Here is a 13,194-nt window from a genome sequence, read left to right as displayed (position 1 = left end):
CCCAAAAGAAGGGTTCTGCTAATGTGTTAGTACTTTGTCAACATATATTTTATGACATTAACTCTTCATAAAAAGAGTTGTGAGATAAAAAAGTAGAAACGAAGACTATGGAATGGGGAGTGTAGGGTGATTCCCACCTCATATGCCTTCTAAGAGTCAATATGCCTTCTAGACCACGCGTCCTTTCAACACGTCACACATAATCCCCGCTCTGCTCAGAGCAGAGATTTGTGGTGGCCTCTCCTTCTCTCCCCACATAGACAGTCCTACTCACTCATCAGCACTCATGCTAACTATTGCTTCCCCTGTGGAAACTTCTCCCAACTCAGCCCCACTCTTAGGAAGAATGAGTCTCACCCTACTCTGTGTGTCTGCAACACTTTGTACCTGTTTCAGTTTTCCTGCCAAGCTGTGTGCTCCTCATCCAGTATAGAACCCAGGGTCAATCCTCAGGAAATCAGAGAATTCATTAAGATAATAAAAGTGAGAGGATTTCAAAGGCTCGGGAAGTAGAACTGCTAAATTTGGGTGAGGAGACTTTAAAATATATAGATTTCTAGGCACCTTCTCCACCTAGGAGTGTAGTTACAAGGTAGAACAACTTGTCTGTGGGACAAGTTGGCACACCCCACACAAAGGTCAGAAGCAGTAGGGCTGTGCAACTGCCCGTCTGATAAATCAGACCAAACCAGAGCCATGCTGAGAAGGATCCAGGCCAGGCTCTCCGGCCAGGAGCTGGGGGCTGGAGGGAGCTGATCCAACAAGACAGAGAAGGTGAATCCAAAGAGGCAGATGGTCTGTAGGGAATGGAAGGGATTAGATAAAGCCATGTGGGGGAATCTGGAAGGAGAGAAGCAGTGTCAGTGCCCGAGCAGACAGAGCCTGGGCAGTTCTGGGAGTTCCTGGATGCGGCTCAGAGGGGAGGAGGACTTGGTTAATGCGATTTTGAGTTTATCCTTTTAAGTTGCGGTTTGGTTTAATGAGAACTGCTGCTGCCTGAGGCCTGAGCAGCTGCATGAGCTATGGCCTGTGGGAAGGATAGCTTGGGTTTCCTGTTTGCAGGCCCCCTGCTTCTCCTGGAGGTTTGTGCTTCTCTGGATTGGAAGGACTTGGCCTTAGCCAGGAGACTGGTTTTGACTCTCTGGCCAGACAGAAGGAAAGAGTTCAGGGCCTTGTAGCTACAGCCAGCTTTCTCTGTCCTGCCCTGTCCTACTCATCTCTAAATCTTGTGCCATCCAACTCAGGAGGTACTATTGTGAACGTTTGTAGTTGACATCCATGCTTCTGTTTGAATAATGAGGGATCATAGGCAGTAGAACTAAAAGATCTCTCAAAGATTTTCTGTACCAGATTCTTCAATTTGCAGATGAGAAAACTGAGGCCCAGAAAAACAGTGAGTCATCCAAGTTACCCCAGTCAGAACTGAAGTTAGAAACGTCCTAACACATCAGCCAGGGTCCACCCCTATCATGCAGCACTGTCTTCAGATTAGAAACAGGGAATCATTCCAGGAGTCTGAGCTCTATGGGTCGTGTGAAATAAAAACAGGCTTTTTAAGCCAGACTAGCTATTATTTGACTGTGTAGTAGGGAGATCAGTCATATCAAAGTTGATGTTAATTTTGTTGATTGATGTTGATATTAATCACATCTGTGTGGAGATTGGCCGTTTTAAAGCCATCATCCAGATATTTTTATCTCATTACAGAAGATAAAAATATACCCAGGGGGTAAGGGGATTTTTCCCAAAGTTCCAGGATCAGGAAGGGTTGGATCAAGACTCAAACCCTAGCCCTGCTATGTGGCTCAGTGGTTGAGTGTGACCAGGACGTCACAGTTCAATTCCTGGTCAGGGCATATGCCTGAGTTGTGGGCTCGATGCCAGGTATAAGGGGTACAGAAGGCAGCTAATCAATGACTCTCTCCCATCATTGATGTTTCTACCTCTATATCCCCCACCCTTTCTCTCTAAAATCAATAAACACACTATATATTTTTTTAAAAAAATACTCAAACCCTGATCTGTGTGTCCCTCCCCATGACTTCATATGTGCTTTGGTGCAGTTTTTGTGTCAAACCATGAAACAGGTGCCACCAACTCAGTGGAGCAGTGGGAGTTCTGTGCCAAGAAGCCCTGGTTTCAAGCAAATCTCTGACAAGAGCATCAGCTTCAACAACATATCTGATATTCAAAGGGAATTTTTAGCCAGAAAGTTCTATTTTTTCTCTCATGTATTTACATATGACTGAAAAGATGAGCTGCTGTTTTCCTTCACTGAACTTGGGAGTGAAAACAAAAAGACTTAACCCAGCCCCAGGTTCCTATACTGCCAACCACCTGTTAGGAAGACGTCCCACTCCAAGTTCAAAAGGTGGAAGACTGCAGGAAAAGTGGTTGTTTGGGGGCCCAAAGTCTAATATTGCACTTACGTCACTGCTTACAAGAGTAGGCTTACCCAAAGGTCCACTGTTTCTCATGGCACAGACACGCAGTGTCCAGTTAATATCCCAAGCACTACTGTTTACTTTGGGCTTGCACGTCAGCAGCTGTTGGTGGGAAAATGCACATCTCCAGTTATCACCCCTGGGGGCAGACTCCTGTCTGAACTGCTGGCTGGTTCCTTATCATCTCTCCAGAGGCCTGGTTAATTTTCTTTCTTCCATTTTTCTCCTAACTGTGCATTCGGGTAAGTCATTATAAAGAACAAAGAGAAACATTTTTATTTCACTATTTTGGGGTCTAGGGATATCCTCATAGCACCCTGCAGCCAATGTAGATATTAGGGCAAACAGAGAAGAAAAAATGCTTGGAATACAGAAACATTGCACTAGTCTTCAATTATAACATTCAGCAGCAGACCTCACTCCAACTTTCCATAACTCTAATCCTCATCATACACTGTCCTGTGACTTTGATGGGAGAATTTGGTTTCTAAAGACAATGAAAACGAAATCTCTTACAGAAACATAGCACAGTAATTCATTCAAATCCTGATTCCATTTGGGAAGTCATCTGACATTCTGTGCCTCAGTTTCCCCTATTGATGAAATGAGAACAATAATAGTACCTGCCCCCACAGAGTTCTTTAAGAATAAACAAGTGTATATCTCTAAAACACTTAGAACAATGTGAGACAGTGTTGTGTTTTGTATGTTCAGTTATGATTAATGTTATCTCAATAGATTTACATTATGAATCATAGCGGTAGGCAAGAGAAATTAAAAGATCTATTCCATTATTTTACAGTTGTGTGCCAGGCATTGTCATAGATGTGTTGGATATAGTGAACAAAGACAATTTCCTACTCTGGTGGAGTTTCCATCCTGCTGTGGGAGTTCATAAACTCCCGTGTAAACATGTGTCCATATCTTTATGTACACTGTATGTATAAATGCATGCATTTATGTATAAATACATTTGAATATCAAGACTACAGAAGAAATAAACAAACTTAACAAAGACAATTAAAACATTGACATTGTTCAAGATTTTGCTTGCCTTGGTTCAGTCATAAATTCAGCTGGAGACTGTAACCGAGAAAAAAAAGGAAGGCTCAGAGACTTGGAAAGGGAGAAATGAAAGAATTAGGAAAGATCACCAAGAGCAAAGATGTGTCATTAGAGACCAAGGCTAAGGTCATCCACACCCTGGTGTTCACAGTTACTATGTACGGATTCGAAGGTTGGACAGTGAAGAAGGCAGATAGGAAAAAATTGATTTATTTGAAATTTGGTATTGGAGGAGAGTCTACAGATACCCTGGATAGCCAGGAAGATGAACAAGTGGGTCCTAGAGCTAAGGAAGCCTAATGCATCGCTGGAGGCAAAAGTAACAAAACTGAAGCCATCCCACTGCAGGCACATCATAAGAAGGTAGGGATTTTTGGAAAAGATGATAATGCTGGGAAAAACAGAAGGCAGCAGGAAAAGAAGAGGACCAAATATGGGATGAGTTGACTCCCTAGAAGCCTTAAGTGCTCTTATCATGAGCTAGGGATTACCTAAGTGTTTATTTAGAAAATACTCAATGTGGACAAGTTTATAGCATATACATTCTTACCACCTCCATCAGTGAAATGAAGAGAAGAACCTTGTTCTGCCTGACTCCTGGCTTCTTCCTCTTATTATTATAAAGCTTTACCGAAGCCCGTGTTAACTGAGTTAGCCATAAATTATTTTATTTTAAAAAAGGTTAAAACAAAACAAAACATGGAAATCTTTGAATCCAATGTTCAGGTCTAGAGAAAGCTAAGGCTCTTTAAGAAATTTGTTTAAAGGCGTGTTAGGCTCAGATTCCAGAGCAGAGTTTAGCCTAGAGAGTTAAAGTGTACCAGCTTGCGACTCACCACTGTGAGAACCTGTGTGGGGGTGGTGGGTCTCTCCCAGGAGTATCAGTAATATGCAGGAACATTTTGCATGCCTTCTACATTGAGGCCTCTCACAGATGTAAATTGTAAAGAAAAATCCACACAGTTCAATTCTGTGAAATATATTAAATATGCCCGAATAATGTGGCTCTTGTGCATACATCGTCTGCTTTACTGTGGTGTAACATTATTGCCCAGCCTAATGCATGTGGCCTAATAATTCCTTCCCATGTGCATATCTCTATCATTTAATGTAGCACATAGACAATAACACTTAAATATTTCAATATATGATTGCATTATTGTCTCCTTCACTTGGACTGAGCTTTTTTGTGGGCAATGGAATCTGGTCATATTCATCTGTTTAACTTCAGACCTCAGCACTTAACCCAGCATATGTATTGGTGAAAGATTTTGTTTTTAAACAATATGCTAAGCACTATACTAGTTACTGTGTTGAAGACAATAATATAGGGAAATCGAGATACAACTTTTGGACTGAGTTGTTTAGGAATTTGAAAAAAAGGAGATGTTTCTATTGAAACAGTGAGCAAGATAAGGACAAAGATACTAATTTTAATTGTGTGACTTCAGCATGACAGAAATGCACTGGACAATTTGAAGGTATCATCTGATCAATTCCAGTGTTCTGTCATAGCAGCCCCAGTTGACTAAGACAGGCCACACAGCCCCATTGAAAGGGTAGAAAGAGAGGGAAAGAATACCTGTGGACTTGTCAAAATTTAGGCTGAAGGTTGGCAAGCAGAGGGCAGCATGTGGGAAGGGTGGGATGATAAGGACTGGCCATCTTTGGGGGGACCATGCCCAGTGATAGCACCACAGGTCAGAGAGGAAGTTGTTAGGCCTGGTGGGGTGACTGCTTCATATAACCTCATCCAGTTGCCACCTTGGCTGATGCTGAAGAAGTCCCGGAGAGCCATCACTCCAAAGGGCCTAAGGAGATAGCACTGACTTGAACACATACTAGATTTGTGTATAGGTGCTTTGAGATGGCGATTTGAATGTTATTTTTAAAATCATTTAAAAATTTAGGAGAGAGAGAGAGCAGAGGAAGAGTAAAAAAATAATGTGGATATATAGCATGTATATCTATGTATACTCAAAAAACATATATGAGAATACCCATAACACCCTTCCCACAACCTAATGGTTAGAAAGAAATCATGATTTCCAGAGCCTGACTACCTGGGTTCCTGTTCTGCCATCACCTACTCTCTGTGTGGTCAGTTGTCAGTTAACCTGCTGGGTCTCAGTTTTTCATCTCCAAGATGGACATTGTAATAGGGGTTGCGAGGACTAAAGAAGTTAATGAGCATAAAGTACTTAGAACAGTGTCTGGCACATGTAAATACTACCCAAGTGTTAGCTGCTGTGATGGTGAGGATGTCCAGAAAACCCAAGCCTTTCCAGATGGGCTGCAGCAGGACCAGGAGTTCCTGCAGCCAGGGTGGAGGAGGGTCCGGATCTGAAGTCTAGGATGAGTGAGGAAGCCTGCTGGACCCACACCTAGGAATCCCTTCTTCCTGCCAGAGGCCTTTTTGTGCTTCTGTTGCTGTGTACTGGTGTCCTTGGCTCCCAGAAGATTGGAAGCATTTTGAGGACAGTGATTATATTATTTTCAAGTTTTATCTCTCTCTCGCGCCCCCCCCCCCCCCCCCCGCGCCCCTGAAGTGCTAAGCGCATTCCTGATGTAGAACTGAAATATCAGTAAATGTATCTCCAATGAAGTCCTACTGAAAGGAGCAGAGAGAGAATACTATTTGGGCCTAACATGCCCTAGTGCTGTTCTTTCCAAATAAGATTGTATTGTTACACTTTTCCTTGGAAATCATCAATTCTCTTTCCAGATGTGCTATCTGAGGCTTAAGGAACTCAGGCTCACTTGCAGTGAGTAGGTGGCAATGTCTGGACAGATCTCCCCGAAAGCACCTCTTAGCTGCCACCCATTCCCCACTAGGGCCTGGGACAGGCACGGGAAGGAGAGCAAAGCCTGGACAGGCTGCTGTCCCGAGAAAGTGGGTGACAAGAGCAGGTGCAAAGGAGGAAGCGGAGGGCTTGATCTTGGTCTCTGCTGAAGCAGGGATGTCGTTCCAACTCTATAGTTTTTGAAAAATGCCAGTGCATTCCTCCTGGGACTTTCTGTAATTCGTTTCTGCTCTCATCTTGCACTCTATTTATTTACCTAAGCCTTTGTTCTCCTTGAAACAATTTCAGCCACATGTCATTCATTGGAGTAAAACCCTGGGCCCTTCATCCTGCTCAGGTTTTTGTTTTTGTTCCTCTCTCCAGCTGCTCTACATATCACTGAATTCTGACTCTCTGGCCTGACTCTTACCCAGTGGTGGGGGTCACCTTACACTCCCACCCTCCCTTTCCCAGGAAAGAGGCGGAGGAGTAAAGTCAGGATCCAGCCTCAGGATCTATTTTTCTTTTCTGTCTCCCTGTTGTCTGAAGCTCGGGACAAGGTTAGATTAATCAGTCTAGGTGTGGTGGAGGCCTGTGACCCTCCCCCGGGGAAATCCTAGCCCCATAGAAACTTGGCCTGGTTCTGGCTCTCAGCGTGAATTCCAGGCTTTGAAGACTCTGTCAATGTTCAACTAACCCCAGCAAAACCTCTGGAGGTTTGAGGGAACCGAAACTCCCGCCAAGGGGAGGAGGGAGGAGGGAGGAGGGAGGAGGGAGGAGGGAGGAGGGAGGAGGGAGGGAAACTGGCATCGTAGGCTGGGGAGAGAGGAAAGGTAGCATGCCAATTGGGATCTTTTTCTCTGAAATGTCAGGCCTTTTCCCTCAGGTGAAGTGTCCTGAAGAGTCTATCTGAACAAGTACAGCCTCCTCCTGGCATATTTCTGGAGCATCTCACTGGTGTGCTCTGTGTCATTGAGGGGGTTATGGAGGCTACTTGTTTCCATCTCCAAGGCTCAAGGAGCCGCCAGATAATTTTGTAAATGAGACCATTTGTCTAGGAGCAAGAAAGGGGTGTTGAATGTGACCTAGTCCTGGTGTCTCCAGGAGAAACTAGACACCAGCATTTACTTAGCAGTTCCTATCTCTCAGGCACAAGGCTACTTGCCTTACACTAGGGTGACCAGTCATTCCATTGTGTTCATAACTGAAGGGGGTGGCTCTGGGGACACTGGATGTATAGTGCTGAAAGCAGGAATAATGACCCTGTGAATAGATGCCATTATTCCCACCTTACACTGGAGCAGACTGAGGAGAGCTGAGTTAGCTTATGGAAGTTTGCACAGAGCACCTGAGATTCTGCTGGGACTCAAATATAGATGGATCTAACCTCAGACCCAGAGGGTTCCACCAAACAAATTCCTGAGAAGATAAGGCTCGTCTCCTTCATACTGTGTAGCCAGCAGCCTTGCATCATCTGATTTTCTCTCTCTCCTGTGTCTTTGTTTTACTGAAGTGCCTTTCCCTCCCTCTCTCCTGGCTCTACTGACTGACATAGCTCTTGCCTCGCCGCCTTCAGGAGGCCCTCTCTGACCATCTAAGATAGACCAGGGCTCATGGCTCCCTGCTTTCCTTAGACTTATTCAGATCGGAGTCACCAGCTGATCCATGCTATCTTCAGAGTGTTTGCATGTTCTTCTTTTCACTTTTGGATCTTGTAGAATGAAAGGAAATAAGTTCCATCTTTAGATTTCTAGCTGGGGATCAATATATAATGATTGAATTAATTATTTTATAAAATATCAGAAGGCAGCTGTGATTTAAATTCATAGTTTTAGGGCTAGTTAATTCCATCAAGCTACATTTCTGGTTCTTGGGCCAGTTCTCTTAATTTTGGTTTCTTTATTTCAGAAAGTAATTTCTGTGAGTTAGCTTAGTCATTTAGATTAGATTTCAACTTGCCCATTTATATATCTAATGCCTGTGAGCAAAAGAAAAAAATGCCTTTTATGAGGTCATTGATGAGAATGTCCAAGTTATCTGGAGTCTCTGTGAAGTTTGGAAGAAAGGAATTTCTGAGATCAAGTTTTTGCTTTGTCTTTGCTGTGGATTTTGCTCATGTTTCCTAAGTCTCAGATTTTCCAGCTATTACATATAGCCTACCTTTGAGATTTTATCTTTTGGGGTAGAAGGGAGGAACAGAGAAGTGAGATTCAGTTGTTGGAGGGTCTAGTCTTTGTTTTCTGGGTCTCCCAAGGGCTCTTGTGCTGGCTTCTGATTGGTGCAAGTTAGGATAGAGTGTGGCCTTTAGGCAGAAATGACAAGTGCCATTACCAAGTTGAATTACAGTGTGAAGGGTACCATATGTTATCATGGCTTTTAAAGATATATACAGCTCATGGTTTCTTCTCAGTAATGTTTAAAATGTTAGCCTGGATTGTTATTACTACCGTGCACACTCTCTTATTCCCCTGGGTCCCTCATTATTCTGTCACCAGTATATACTCAAGGACAGAACACAAATGTCCCAATCAGTCCAAGTAAACCCAAAGAAGTCTGGCATGGCACATGCCATGCTGAAAGGGAGGGCCTGAACTGCGATGCCAAGCCCTGCTATTAACACCAAAGATGGAGAGGTGTCCGTGGTAACAACTGTGGCAAAAATATATTGAGTAAACTATGCTATACTCTCTACTCACTTAATATTTGTAAGCACCCTCTGAGCTCCATACTACCATCATGGCAATTAGATAGATACTGGGACTGAGGCACAGGAAGGTTAAACGATTTCCCCATTTTGCCAAACTTAAAATCAGGCAGTCCAACTCTAGAGCCCTGATTCTTAGCTGTTATACTCTTACTAGTTCAAGTACCTAGTAAAAGTCTTCCTCAGCTTATTCAGACAAAGACCTTTTCTATCATCTTTTTGGCTCTGGAAAGGGTGAGATGTGGGGGAGGTGGATGGTGACAGTGTTGAGGGATATAAAGTTTCTTTGTAGACTAATCCTATAGGATTTTCTTTGAAGGTTAACCTACTTTAGGATTGAGATTGGTTGAATTCTAAGCCACATTTTTTTCAAAGTCAGGTTGATGCTTTGCCAAACAATGGGATCACGGAAATCTTTTCAGCTGTGTCACTCCCCTCATTTCTTGGGGTTGAGAGGAGCCCTTTGGGCTTGCCTATGGCATGAGAGCAATAACTCCTGAAAGTGATCTGTGTTCAGCTGGGCTGCTGTGAATGCTTAGAATTCTTGTTGGTAATTAAAAAGAAAGGAATTAGGTTCTGTAGGTATGCATGTGATACCTTCTTCCCCTAGTCTAGCTCCAAGAACCTGGGACAAAATACTTGAAAAACTCTGGTGTCATTTTCTCTATAAGTAAAATAGTGTGGTAGTAACCACCTCTCAAAATCAGCATAAGAGCTTCATGCCACAGCATTTGCAAAGCTTCGGGCACAAGGTCCTTTCAGTAACCCCAAGGACCTCAGGACTTTCCTCTTTACCAGTGCCTTTACGCTTCCAAACAAGTTGTGTTGTGAGGCTCCAGCTATTTTACTCTAATCCACGAGTTGTCAGTCGAAACTCTCCAGTCTGTTTCACCGTGAAGTCATATTTAAGATACAGAGCATCCCCCCATGATTAAATCTGCTGTCTTTGTGTAAAAAAAAAAAAAATACCTTGTGCTCTACTAGCAAGTGTCTTGTGCTACACACACTCATTCATTTGTTCAACAACAACAAAAAAACCTGCCCTGGCCTTGGTTTGCTCACAGTCCAATAGGTGGAGACAGCTATTTACTAGTAAATACATAAGTTACAGATACTATGATAGAATCTGTACAGTGTCATGTGGTAAGTACGAAGGAAAGAAGCTCTGAGGGTTTTCCCTAGCTGGGGGCTGGGTGGAATGGGTGAAGAAATGGTCAGGAAAGGCCTCTGATGGAAAGGCTGATGCAACCCATATTTCCCAGGTTGATTGCTGGACACGGAGTGTATTATGGACTTTTCTCGGCAGAGGGACCCGCATGAGCAGATACTTGGGGCATTGAGGAGCCAGGCTCATTCAGAATTAAGTAGAAGGCTTTATACTTGTGCTAAGCACTTCTGTAGGTCTCAGACTTAAGAGCTCCCATTTGTTGAGTACTAGTTTATTCCACATAAACTAATATCCCCACATTGATTTTGTAACATGAGTGTTGTTATCCAAAATCTTCAAATATAGAAATTGAGGTTCTGGAGATCAAGGCATTTGCTCTAGGTTATGTAAATAAGATTCCATCCTAAGTCTGAGAAGAACCATAATAACAAAATCTAATAAAAACAGCAAGGCTTCCTGTAGTTCTAGTCGTGTTCTAACCTGCAGTGTCCTATACAGCATCCACTAGCCACTTGTGGCTGTTACATGAATTAAAATGGATTAGAAGAGAAAGTTCAGTCCTTTGGTGGCACTAGCTATATTTCAGGCGCTCAAGGGCCACGTGTGCCTGGTGACGTCTGTGGGCAGTCAAGATACAGAACTTCTCTGTCATCACAGAGTGTTCCTTGGGGCAGCACTGGTCCAAGTACTTTACCTATCTTAGCAAATCTGATCCTTATAACAGTTCTACGATGAGGATACTAGTATTCAAATTATACAGATGTGGAAGCTGAGTCATAAACAAGGTAAGAAACTTGACCTTGTCACACGATGAATGAGCCATGTTTTTATTTTATTTTTTTTATTTTTTATTTTATTGATTTTTTTTACAGAGAGGAAAGGAGAGGGAGAGAGTTAGAAACATCAATGAGAGAGAAACATTGATCAGTTGCCTCCTGCACATCCGCTATTGGGGATGTGCCCACAACCAAGGCACATGCCCTTGACTGGAATCGAACCTGGGACCTTTTTGTCTGCAGGCCTACACTCTATCCACTCAGCCAAACTGTTTCTGGTGAGCCCATGTTTTTAAGTACAGCATTCACTATATTCTGTATAACAGAAATGCATATTCATCCAAAGATAGGATTCAGTCTTCTTGTATATAACTGGCCTTTGGTCATCTGCAGAGAAAATGGCTTTGTATAATTCTTACCCCTTCAGGAGCTGACAGTTATTGATGCAGGCTTTGCATACAAGAAGGCATTGTCTCCAGAGACCTTCCTCCCCAGGGACCTCATAAACCTCTTTGCCTGCTTAGTCAAGCAACTCATTTGATGGGATTTTTCAGTTTTTCATTCCCCTAATGGCCCAATCAGGAATCTCAAGTTGATACAGTCTTTGATAATGTTCAAAACCCTTCTCATCCTTTTCCTCTTCAGAGATTGTTATATATTGTCTGAGGTGGTTATTTTTAAAGATACCAACATATTCATAGCAGACTTTTATTTTTCAAACATAGGGGAGAAACTTCAGACTAGGAGACTGAAATCTTGGTGAGCCCTACCTCTGCCTCCAAGTAGCTTAATACACTCAGACTGTTACTTCACCTTTCTGAAATTTAGTTTCTTCAACTGTGATCTGGAAATAAAATAATACATATCACAGGATTTTCTAAAAGCTAAATGAAGGGTACAGTGTTTGAGGATGCTTTGCAAGCTATAAAATACTTTTTATAGCTATAAAGTATGAGATAATTATAACATAAATGCTAGAACTTGGGGTGTTTTTCTTCTGTATAACCCTTTAAAGTTTTCAAAGCAGTTGTGGCTTCATAAATTACAGGATAACCTACTCTTAATCATAACATTTGCAAAGTCTCTTCTTTATATAAATATAGTAGATATTCAATAAATGTTTGCATGGAAGGGTGGATAGTTAGTGGATGGAGGAGAGGGAAGGGGATATCACATAGAGTAAATACAAGTTCATGACTAGTGTTTGAGTTTTTCCTTTTTAATTTTGTTTTAAAACATATTCCTTGATATGAATTGTGTTCTTGTGCATGATAGGAAGTAGGAATCATTAAATAAGAAGCCCTCAATGGATTCATTGACTCAGTAAGGTTGTCTTTTCTACTATTTTTTTTTTCCATTGAATAAAAATTTATTGAGCAACTACCATCAGCTGAGTATTTTGCAATGTTCAGGGGAAAACACATTTGAATATGCCACTATTTGTGTGGGTGTGTGCCTATTTCTTCAGCTGCTAATTTTAAACTTTCTGCATAATGCTGAATAAACTGACACTTGTTCAGTTGTATGAAGGGCCCAGCAGTGTTGAGGGCTGAGCATGTCAAAATCTCATCCTGTGAATTGTTTCCTGATGTTACACGTGCAGCCCATGACTCCTCTATGAGTTGCAAAATGTGTTTATTCAGAAAGGAGAAATTCCTTCCTGCCCTGTGTTGCTTTCTGTGTTTTGGTCCTCCAAGCTCTGTGTGGTCATAGAGAAAATGAGAGAGGTCAGCTCTCAGGGTCATGTGATCTCACAGCCAGCCTCGGCTCTGTGCTGCTGAGTATAGAGAACCTATCTTGAGGGGACATTGGACTTGACCTGCCTCTCGCTGGTACAGGATGAGCCTGGCTCTAGGTTTTCTATGTCTCCAACAATAAATGGGAATGAAGGTTATTAAGAGACGGTTTTTCTGCCCTCCTGTTTCCAAGAAAGAGACACTTGACCTGCTGTTTTAGAAGAAGCACTGTGAATATGTGTACTTAGAATGAATGAGAAAGGACCTACATGTGTGATCCATTTCTCTCACTGTGAATGTGAGGGAACAGTTCAGACTTTCAGGTTGTGACTCCCAGCCCCACTTCCTGAGCTGTGTGTGACCCTGGTTATGTTACTTCACATTTCAAAGCTTCGGTTTCTTCATCTGTATAATGGGGGTGATGAGAGTACCAGTCACCTTTGGTGGCTATAAGAACAAAATGGAATATGTCTAAAGAGAGAACATGCAAAAAGATTTCAATTAAAAGAAGCTCATGT

The 13,194-nt window shown here is 42.5% G+C and overlaps 1 protein-coding gene across 12 annotated transcripts in view; it reads left to right on the top strand.

Moving 5' to 3' along the window:
• Positions 1-13,194, top strand: part of FGGY (FGGY carbohydrate kinase domain containing) — a 395,380-nt gene that overhangs the window by 208,483 nt on the left and 173,703 nt on the right. The gene's annotated exons all lie outside the window — the stretch shown is intronic.

This window comes from Pipistrellus hanaki, assembly GCF_964339955.1.
Source record: "Pipistrellus hanaki genome assembly, chromosome: 2".
NCBI classification, from domain to species: domain Eukaryota; kingdom Metazoa; phylum Chordata; class Mammalia; order Chiroptera; family Vespertilionidae; genus Pipistrellus; species Pipistrellus hanaki.
The sequence above is the reverse complement of the archived record's forward strand: the minus strand, read 5'-3'. Positions and strand labels throughout refer to the sequence as shown.